A 10,117-nucleotide genomic window follows, 5' to 3' on the forward strand; every position below is an offset into this window, starting at 1 on the left:
TACATGTAAGGTGGGGTTCCTTACGGAGAACAAGACGATGTGGCGTATTCGGGAGTAACTTGTATATTGACGTGTGTCAAGAGGGAGTACAGCAGAGAGAGAGAGAGAGAGAGAGAGACATGAATACATGCGGTTTATATATTGGGGGGGGGGGGGGACTCAGCACGCCGGCTGCAGAGCAGCTAATCTTCCCGAGTCATCTCGGGGTAGCGCGGCCAGCCGGAACGGGATGGCGTGGCTGGCCAGAACGAGTTGGCGCGGCAAGTCGTTTCGGGATTGCGTGGCAAGCCATCCCAGGTTTGCAAGTGCTGACCGACCGCTTCTCCCGCGTGACGTCGGGAGTGACGCTGTAGGGGTGAAGTCAGTGTTGCCGGTCGTGATGTCAGGTCGTGACATCAGGGCGTGACGTCCTTGGCGGCGGCCATCTTGAAGTGGGCAGGGCTGCCGCCGGGGCATTACATACAATTTTTTCCAATAATTGTTAACACGTTTATTAGCAACTTATTGTAAGAAACCTCAACGTCTTCCTCGTCATCCAAATAAAATTCCGCAGTTTCCGATAATACTAACTCAAATACAGTTTTGCAACCTACTATAAGCGCGCTGTGATCCATGACTAACTGACTCATTTTTATGTACAGTTCTGGTCGACCTATTCTTTCGAAAATGAAAAGTCGATTTTTGCTTGGTTTAAAATAAGGAGGTAGGGTAAGGAAGCTTTCCAAATTTGTTTCCTTTTCATAAAAGGTACCCATCACATGAACAAGACCAACCAAAACTAATTATGTAAATATATGTTCACTTTTTAGGTTGATGATATTTGTCTCCCGTTCCCCACAATGTTCTCTGTGAAACTCAGTTCTACGTCAACCTCTGACCATGGAAGATCCAAAAGATTTTGATTATATTGGCTATGCTATCCTGTATGGATTCATAATATACAAGTGTGATGCCTTTTATATTTATTCAGGCAATAGGGCTGATGGTACGCTTCATTTTTAATTATTTTTGCCGTGTATGCACTGTCCCTGTGTATCTTTTTTAAATCCTTGTCACATTTATTTTATTCTAGAAATCTATGTTGTTTCTGTTGATATTGATGACGTGCCTGTTGGGCATCATCATGTTCCCTTCCAAAATCAAAATGAGCAGTCTTACATTGAGAGCATCCAACAACTAACGTATTCAATATGAATAACACATATCAACAAAGTAACAAGGCGATCCTATCCTGACAACATGATAGATGAATGCCAATCATGGCGCTAACTAGGCAAACGTGTTGGCAGAAGTTCAACATTGTATTATAACTACGGATTTAAAATAACACGATTAAATTCCTCGCATTAAGCTGAATTTGAATGTAAACGAGTAGAACGAACACATCATTGACCATACTATTGATGACATTTTGCTGTTGCCAAAAGAGTTTGAATCAATTTAAATAATTTGAAATAGATTCCTTGCAAATGATGTGAAATATAATGAAAAATTCGCACTATAAAAATGATTTATAAATATATATATATATTGTTATGGTCTTATTGAATTCTTTACCAAAGCACTGACGTAGGCATTGACACTGGTAGAGGGAAGACTTGTTAAAGGTTGATGGGGATAGCGACGGAATATGTGGAACGAGAACGAATGTGACCTTCAGAAAAAAAACATATGTCGAAGAACGATTATTGTTTATTATTTGAGTTTTAAAGAGATAAAAATTTTATCATTGGTTTTACAATCCCTTTTTTTAAGCCATCATGCGTGATGTTCTTGAAGGTAGTTTTATTCTGAAGGTACGTTTCTTCTAAAACTCTTTTTACGCAAGTCGATGAATAATCCACCCCAAATCGACGTTCCAATTGGTGTCGACTTCTATACCGAAGAATTAAATACTTAAATTTCTATGAATCGAAAAATATGCCTCCGGTGTCACAGATGCAGTACTATAAGAAATTGGTATCAATTATATTACGAGCAATAGCAGAAGAAATAATTTCTGAAAGCAGAGTGCTGAATGTTCGAAATTCTTCGTAACTTAACAAGCCGTCCGCCACTCAAACAGACAGTTTTGGGGGTTTCTTGATTTTTCGAATATAATTACTATAGGGGGATCTAAAATAAAACAAATACAGGGGTTTTGTTCTAAATTTTTCGCTTATTCGATTGGTGAAAACCGCAATCGCTTAGCTGTTGTAGTTTGGGAGATATAAAAAAAACTACAGGGGGTAGCCGAAATTTCCACTTTTTTCGGTTTGTTTGCAGCAGTTTTCTTGTCAACTGCTGCACCTAAAAATAGGCTAATTGTTTGAAAATGATGAGGTAGCCCATCTCTTCAAACTTTTTTCCTGGTTTTTTAATACTCGGCTTAGAAGCTGAGATACTAACGATTGAAATTTTGGAAAATTTCTTCGTTTTTCGGCCATGCCGACCTTCATCCTAAAAGCTACCTAGCGCTCGCGAAAACAACATTTACCCCCTTTTTTGCCTTTAGGGTTTGTGGAAGTCACAAAAACAGAAATAAACCAAACGGATCAAAATCAAGCAAACCCAATAAATAAAAAAAAACGTTGCCGCAATTAGAAGGTCTAAAGATTTGAGAGATGGGGAAGGACCCAGCAGAACAGAAAAAGCAACAGGGAAGGTGCAAAAATTTTGAGCCAAGCCTCAATGTGATTAGTCAGTGCAAAAAATACACAGCATCTCAACCCTAATGTCTTGATTGGTATTTCTAGATGACTGGTGTCATTGGGCGGTAGCGTACGTCGTAGTTAAAGTTGAACTAAACGCTGTTCTTATCAAGAGTTAGAGAATAAGTCAAACGTCTACTGTACCGATACAACACAACCTCGATCGACACTCTGAAAAAGAACAGATCACGGACAATATTGACAAGAATAAAGAATAACTTAACTGTAGCGAGGCTGATAGTTTGTATCTTGATTCAACTATAAGGCCTTGTCATATGTGGATACTGGTGGTGAGAAATTCGAACGTCCTTCACTGTCTAATGTTTCTTTTGTTGTCAGCTAAGAAATATTGAACGATAAAGAAAACCAGTCAGAAGTTTGTGAATCTCAGTCTCAAATAAAGCAGACCTCAGTGTGTCAGTAAATATGATAGATTCAAAACATTTCCTTATTTACATTCATTTTTATTTTTTTTCTATTTTTTTACATTCCTCATTTATTTTATTTTTTTAGGAAGGCAAAATTTCAAGCATTACTAGAGAGAATAAAAAGATCCACAAGGGAAGAAATCAACAACAGGATAAGAAAATTGTATGAAAATGTTATCAAGACCAAGAGAATGTTGCCCGTCAAACTGTTGAAAAAACTTCAAACGAACTATACCGTTTCCAAGTATGTAGGCGACATCATGAAAGCGGGGTTTACCGATAATTACCTAATTTCCTTTCCTTGGATCAATTAAATGGCCAAATCAAGCCACCAAAAAAGGAAAGGATTTGTCAAGAAAGGAATGGATCAAGCGAATCAAGATGCTATTATCAGTAAATAATAATCTTTAAAGCTTTATAGAGCTCTATCATTAATTTTGTTATTTATTTTTTATCTTAAGATGTTTGAAGCCCTTTCAGTTACCAACTGGTGTGATTTTCCTGTTTCGCCTGACATTCTCCAAAAATTGATTATAAGTGGTTATTTAAGTATTTAACAATAAAGGTTGCCATTCAAGGAGTAGTCAAGGAGGTTGAATAATCATGCAATGATGAAGACAAGGGATCTGCAGTGGATGCCGAAGACAAAATTAAAGATCGCACCAGAAACGACAGTTCAGGAAGTAAGAGAGAAAAAAGGCAAGGAAGTTGGAAGACGACACCTAATCTAACAACCAAAACATCATAGATAGTGAGTCACTATCTATGATCAAATCACATCAAATCACTAATAGTGACGAAGGATTTGAGTAAGTTGTTCTCAAAAATTACTCAAAAATTGTCAATATAATTGATCAAGCTTAGTGCGTTTAATTTAAATCTTGCTCGTACACATAAAATTTACATTTCTTAGTTCTTAATCACTATAAAATAATAGGTGAATTGTAAACGCAAAAAATTCCGTAATCGGACACTGATATCTCTGGCTTAATTCTATGCTGGATTTCAGAGCCAGAAGATTCGACACACCCTTTTTCAATATTCCGTTTAAAAGAGTCTGAATACTGATCTGAATTTGAATCAATTGAGGTTTTAACTATATTTTTCTGATGGATAACTGTCCGATTCATATAAATCTACCTTGCCCATGATTTCATTACCGAGTGAATCACTTTCTGACTCATGACCAACAATATATATTTGGTTGTGTAAAGATAAGACATCTACATAGTGGAGTACATTTTTATTGACATTGCCTCATTATTAAGGGTGTTAAAATGAAAAAAAAAGACATTTGCTTTTGTTTATCACACTGAGACTTTTTCTAATTCAAAACATAAAAAGCGAATTGAAAGATGTGAGCAACATATCTTTCAAAAAAGGCATATGGTTGGATCGAATTGGAAAGCATTTGATGACATTTTTTCGACCACGATAACTATGAACTGGGAGTAGCATAGTCGCCTTCGGGCCCAAATTTCTGTAAAATGCCCAACTCTTTACAAAATTGCACGTAAAATTTTTGTGTATAACTATACCCATTTTCCCTTCAGTCTTGCCGTTAACTCAAACTAACAGAAAAGACAGAATTGAATTATTGTTTTCTAAAAGTTTTTCTTAATTCGTGCAGCAGATGACTTCATATCGACCTGTTATGTCTCTGATATAATTAGTGATCATCGTGCTTTTCAGTGGTATGCTAGTGTTAATCAACCTTTACGGCCAAAGAAGACAGTGGAGTTTAGGAAGACTAAGTCAATTGACTTTAATTCATTTATCTCTTACTTGTCCTCTCTTCCAATTGTAACAGGCCACTCTGACGACTGTGAGAGTGCTGTGCTACAGTATATAACGATGGTATATCTGAAGTGTTAAATCGCCATGCCCCATTTGATCAAAAGAACCTTTATTGTCCGCCCCGACAACCCGTGGGACAATTAGATGATTTATTCTGCCAGGAGGAGAGCAAATAGAGCTGAGCGGCGTTGGAGAGTGACCAGTCTCACAGTTGACAAGGAGATAATGAATCAGACTTTACTGAACCTCCATAAAATAATTAATGAAGCGAAAGCTTCCTTTCTGGAATCAAAAATCCTGGAGTCAACAGGAAAGAAGTCCCTCTTCCGTGTTGTCGATTCGTTTCTCCTCGTCAAACCAGGTTTCCGTGCCTCTCTGCGCTGGTTGAGCAAATCAGTAGCTTCTTTCTTCGAAAGATCCAGGATATTCGAACGAGCCTTGATGCTGTTGCCGATGATTGTATTCCTGAGATCAGGAAATCAGTCATTCCACTCTCATTATTCCTACCTGTATCTGTTGAAGAGGTTTCTGCTCTGTTACTAGCCTCCCCATCAAAGTCGTATCCACTTGATCCGTTGCCTACTTCAATCCTGAAAGAATGTGTGACTATACTGGCTCCACCCATCACTGATATTATCAATCTATCTTTTTCCTCGGGTGTATTTCCACACACAATCTAACTTGCTTTAATCACTCCTCTGTTAAAGAAAAATGATCTTGACCCTGATGTTCTTTCCAACTATAGACCTGTATCAAACCTCTCATTTCTATCCGTACTTCTTGAGAGACTGGCTGCTAAACAACTGTTAAATCATCTTGAACTGCGATCTCTTTTTTTCCCTGTGCAATCTGCTTACAGAGCTGCACACTCTACTGAAACTTCCTTTCTAAAAGTCTTGAATGACCTACTATTGGCAGTGGAAAAAGGTGATGCCGTAATTCTTGCTTTACTTGATCAAAGTGCTGCTTTTGATACGACTGATCATGACATTCTCCTTGATCGTCTATCAGCTCGATTTGGTATCTCTGGCACTGCTTTGTTCTGGTTCACATCCTACATTTCTGATAGGAGGCAATCTGTCAGTGTTAGCGGTTTTTCTTCCTCCCCATGTCCCCTTATCTATGGAGTTTCACAAGGTTCTGTGCTTGGCCCCATTTTGTGTGTCCTCTACATATCGCCAATGCATGATCCCAGATAGGAATTTTTGTCCCAAGGCGGGACCAAAGCCGTGCGGCTGGTGCGGTGGGCACAGGGGAATCTCTAAGATGTCCCATTTCGAGCCCTCATTTGAATACGTTACTCATTTTTCATCTTGTCGGATACGTCATTTTTTACTCCTTCTCGTAGAAGGCTCTGATGCGTCCCGTTTTAATTTTTTTGCTCCTTCTCGACACTTAGAAAATTTCGGAGAAACTGTCTTTATAATACTGGCTTCTCACCACGACGATCCGGGTTCGATCCCCGGTTCAGGTCCCATATATCTTCATTAATGCTGTTAGCATATAGTCGATATATGTAGCGTGTCCGGTAACCCTTTGCATACTTTGACAAATAAACTTGTCGTCCGGATATCCGGATCAGCATTCGTGAAAAAAATGTCAGCACAGCAAATACTCATAAGAAAAAGAAGAGGAAAGAAAAAAGGAACGAAATTCAGAGTCCAGAAAAAGATTTATTATTAATGACTTCTTGAGATCCTTTTGCCGTCCCAAGTACGTCTAAAGTCCATCCAATGGGACGGGATAAGGACCGCTATGAGATCTCGGCGAAGTGGATATTGGCCATACGTAAAAGACGTCCTAGGAATGTAAACTTGGGAATCTGCTATGTGCCAAGTACATCTCAGACGTCTCAAAGTGACGTTTTTTGGACGTCTATGGGACTGCACTGTGCTATCTGGGATATAATTGCCTAAACTGGAATCTTGGATCACTACTACGCGGATGATACCCAAGAATATCAGTTCTTTCATCTTAAATCAGGTGCAATTGACCAGCAACTAGCCTTCTCTTGTCTCTCGACGTCCATAACGGAACAAAAGAAGTGGCTATCAAACAACCGTCTGAAACTGAATGCAGAAAAGACCGATGCTCTCCTCGTTTCATCACCATACAATGTAAAGTCCTTGGTATCCTGCCCTCTTGAGCTGGGTGATGCCCTTATCATTCCGTCACCTGTCGTTCGAAACCTTGGCGTACTGCCTGACTCTCATCTCACAATGGATCATCAGATACGCTCCACCTGTAGGAAGGCGTATTTTCACCTCCGACGGATTGCCAGAAATAAAGAGATTCCTATCACGTCGCACGTGCGTGCGTTAGTCATCTCTCAGCTTGACTATGGAAACTCCTTGCTCGTTGGTTTTCCTAACTCACAACTAGAGAGACTGCAGCGTGTGCAAAACTCAGCGGCTCGCTTTATTTCTGGTGCTCGTCGCTTTGATGACATCACTCCGATACTTCGTTCTCTTCACTGGCTCCCCATTAAACAGCGGATTATATTCAAGATGGCTGTCTTTGTGTTTCGTTGTTTGATTGGTTTTGCCCCCAGTACCTCATTGATGCAATAGAAATTCGTCGTCCCTGTCGAGAACTCCGCTCTTCATCACAAATTATTCTTCATTCTCCTCCCTCACGCACCAAAACGTATGGCGACCGATCTTTCTCTGTTGCTTCCTCTCGTATCCGGAACTCGCTTCCAATTGACCCCTATTCTACTTCTTTTTCTCTGATACAGTTCCGTTGTAAATTAAAAACACATATCTTTCAAATTTCCTTTTGTAACTGAATTCTCCGGTTTCTGTCGGAGCTCATAGCGCCTTTGATCATGTAATGGAAAAGGCGTTATTCAAATGCAATACATTATTATTATTACTATTATTATTATTAATAATTCTATCTTATATGTTGAATAACAAATTGAAACAAAACTTTCTTCTTTTTCATTCGGTTTTATTGTTCATGAATAAAGCATGTCACTTGTTTCAGATATGAGTTAATAATTACGTCACCAATCTTGAAATACTGTGTACTGATTGACTTTTCCGACTTAAAGCATAGTTTGAACATTAAAATATTATGATCTACTACTATGTTTAATGGCCTAAAAATTGTAATTGCTAGAAATGAACTTCAACAAACAGAAAAGATTCCCATTTCAAAAGCAGAGTCCGGTTCCACTCCAAAACATTGACAGCTTTTGATAGACGATGATCACCGTAAAATGATGTAACCATAAAGAATTGTAAGCAGAAGAACAAGCACAATTCCTATTTGGTGATTAAAACTCCGTTAACCACTTTGAGCGAATTCTCTCCTTCGTCAGGCCTGTCTCCAAATTCCATAGGGAGTGGCCACCATTTTTCTTGTAATCGCAGGTATCAGATATAGTTATTGGTGTCTTTCAGCAAGAGATCCAGAGTTATATTTCAGCCGAGTGATCAACTCAACAAAATCAACAAATCTTTAAACAGCGATGACAGTGAAATTCGTCGTGAAATTTGAAACAGGAAACGTGAGTGTTCGGCTTTTCGCTATCTTAAATGCAAGGACGAATATTTTTGAAAATTTTGTCGATGAAAAGGTGCGACGAATTTTCGTTTTGATAGACCATCAATTCAGTTCATTACAAGTATGTTCTTGTAACACTCATCGTTTTTTTTCATTGCCTAATTGGCTTAAATTTGATTTTCAGAAATAGTTACCCCTTATTGCCTAAACGGAAAACTAGACCCAAACGTAGACTCACGTCATTGCTCCAAGTTCCTATGGCTCAACAATTGTATGCTACAAGATCTATTCAGACTGTAGTCAGAAATGTTTTAATGATCAGCCAGTCTTCCATATGGAGGGCGTATTCAGGGCAGTGCATAATATGTCATTGGCACTCACATCTAAAAACTGTATATGGTTTCTGGATGTTCTTGTGAAGGCAAGTGCAGCGTAATGTCACACTTACACCAAATTTGGTATGAAAATTTACCTCAATGTTATTGGGTGAAAAGAGATTTTTAAAATGTCGTCAGAATGCCCGGTGTGTTAGGATGTGGACTCAAGTATGCAGTGAGACCGGTCCATCATGAAAAGGCTTGCGTCAACTGAGAGAATTATTATTCCATTATTGTCCAAGTAAAAGGAATATCAGCGTATTAGTTAAAAAATGTTTTATCCTTTATAAAGAGGGAATATGTAATGCCAATGCCGTTATCTATCGGTCAACGCAACGAAGCCTGGAAATTGCCACGACTCTACGATATTCAAAGCCAATGTGATTGGAAAATTCTATACAAAATGTGTGTTTCATTCTTATCCTCGATGACAGGATAGTTTCAATCAAGCCCGAAAATCAACGAGGTGCATAGTGGATCTGTCGTTTCATATTTTGAAAATTGGGTTTTCTATTGCCTACACGAAGAACTACAACTACCTATATAACATATCTATCACCCCACAGTACCAAACGGGAATTTGAGCGACACGTTAATCCAGCGACAAGGTTTTGTAAAACGGCAAACGATAACAGAAAAACGTATTTTGACAGTTGTATTTTCAAGTTTTTCAAGTTCTTTTAATGAATCGAACTCGTGTAAATCAACTGGAAGCTTAGATATTTCAAATGGAACGCCGAGCCCTCGTCGAACATGCATGGCCAGAAGTACTTCTCTGTTCTTTTACTCGATAGCTCGCTTAGGTAACCGTGGCTTCTGAAAACGCGAATTTTGCTTTTTTTTAACCGTTTTGTTAACACACTGGCAACTTTAATGGGCGTCTCTCTGCTTTGAACTGGTCAAAGGAATGACGGAGCCTGAAGGCTAGCCTAGTGGTGGCAATACTAGGTAGTAATACCTAGTATTACCTATATAGCTACCTAATAATACCTAGTTTTTTTACCACTACTATACCTAGTAATACATTACCTAGTTTCTCTCTGGACTACTTTAGTAATAGTAATACCTAGTTTTCAAAAAAAAAATTCTTAGTAATTACGTTACTTAGGTAATTTGACTTTTTTGCAACGTTGTCAAATGAATGAAAATTTTTCAAATTTCTGAGAATTTTGTACTTCGTTCATCACTATTCATTTGTTCTTTACTTCTGTTTCCCTTCCTGGCAGCGTGACTTCATAATTCGCGAACTTTCTCTCTTCTGTGAGAGGAATGTGAGAGTGTTTCTGAAACGAGTAAAGTAAGTTTCTGAATTCCT

The sequence above is a fragment of the Daphnia pulex genome, chromosome 10 (genome assembly GCF_021134715.1).
Source record: "Daphnia pulex isolate KAP4 chromosome 10, ASM2113471v1".
Classification (NCBI taxonomy): Eukaryota; Metazoa; Arthropoda; class Branchiopoda; order Diplostraca; family Daphniidae; genus Daphnia; species Daphnia pulex.